This window comes from Triticum dicoccoides, chromosome 1A (assembly GCF_002162155.2).
Source record: "Triticum dicoccoides isolate Atlit2015 ecotype Zavitan chromosome 1A, WEW_v2.0, whole genome shotgun sequence".
Lineage (NCBI taxonomy): Eukaryota > Viridiplantae > Streptophyta > Magnoliopsida > Poales > Poaceae > Triticum > Triticum dicoccoides.
The window spans coordinates 140,453,304-140,454,636 of NC_041380.1; positions in this window are offsets into that span (position 1 = coordinate 140,453,304).

Consider the following 1,333-nt stretch of genomic DNA (forward strand, 5'->3'; position numbering starts at 1 on the left):
GGGGTTGAAACGTGATATCTTTGTATTTATTTCCGACTGATTCTCCTATTATCTCTAGCCTTGTATAGGTTGATTTCTAGAGATATTGTAGGTTTAGTTGGCTTGTCACACAAGACATCTCCTATATATATTGTAACCAACTCCAATGAAATACAATCGAGTTGCATCCTATAATCTTCTACAATACCCGGCAGGACATCACTGACGTTCTCTTCTTTAAAGATCAACTTTGCCAGCCTATTCCTGAAATATTGTTTCCCACGATCCCGCTAAAGTTAGAGCCAATCAGCCATGTATGTTTTCTTCTTAGTAATTATCTTAGTAACTTTACATTCCCATATTTTCATTACAACATGCATTTCAACTACCTTAGTACCTTTTTTTGGGCGTGGACGGGATTCTCAACGGAGCGACAGATTTACAACACCGATTTGTGGCTTCTAAGTTTTCCTTGTTGAGAAAAAACCGCTTAATTAATAAAAGGGTATACTCACTGAAAAAAGACACATCCATGAAGGTGGATGAACAGCAGTCCGTGGAGGCCGTTTTGCAGTACGCCACACTCTTCTAATAAGCAGGACTCGTTTCGACCGTAGGCGGTTGAACAAAACTCCGTTTCATCCGTTTTGCGGTACATCACACCCTTGCGATGAACATGGCCATATCTCGATTGTAGGCGGCTGAGTAGAACTCCGTCTCGTCCGTTTTGCGGCGCCACACCCCTCCCAATGAACATGATCCTGTTTCGACCGTAGGCGGTTGAACAGAACTCCGTTTCGCTCGTTTTGCGGTACACCACAGCCCCATCCGGTGGGGTTCCCATGAACATGACCCTGTTTCAGCTGTTCCAACCCAGCCTGTTGGCTCCCGATGAACAGGATGCATTCTGACCTAGCCCAGTTGGCTCCCGATGAACGGGACGTTGTTTCGTCTGTTCCGACCCAGCGGGTTGGCTGCCGATGAACTGGACGCCAATGTTGCGTAGCCCTACCTTCTAGTGTAGCGGTTCGTTGCCTCTGCCACATTGCCATGTGATGGGAGGTGCCTGACGAAAGGGTGGGGATTACACAATATCTAAAGGTCAATCAACTGACTTTCTTTTTTGTGTCAGTCGACCGTTTTCAGAAAGAAGGAGGAAGCGTTGACGGAGATGAAGAAGGAGACGGCGAAGCAGCCGGCGTCTGGGAAGAAGAAACCCCACTATCTATCTTAGCGTAGCGGGTGCAAGTTCGCCGGAGAAGCAACCCCACTATCTGTTTTAGGGTGGTGGATGCAGGTTCGCCGGGAATTTTTGGGTGGTCGTCGACCTTAGAGGGATGGCCGAGGGGCGGCA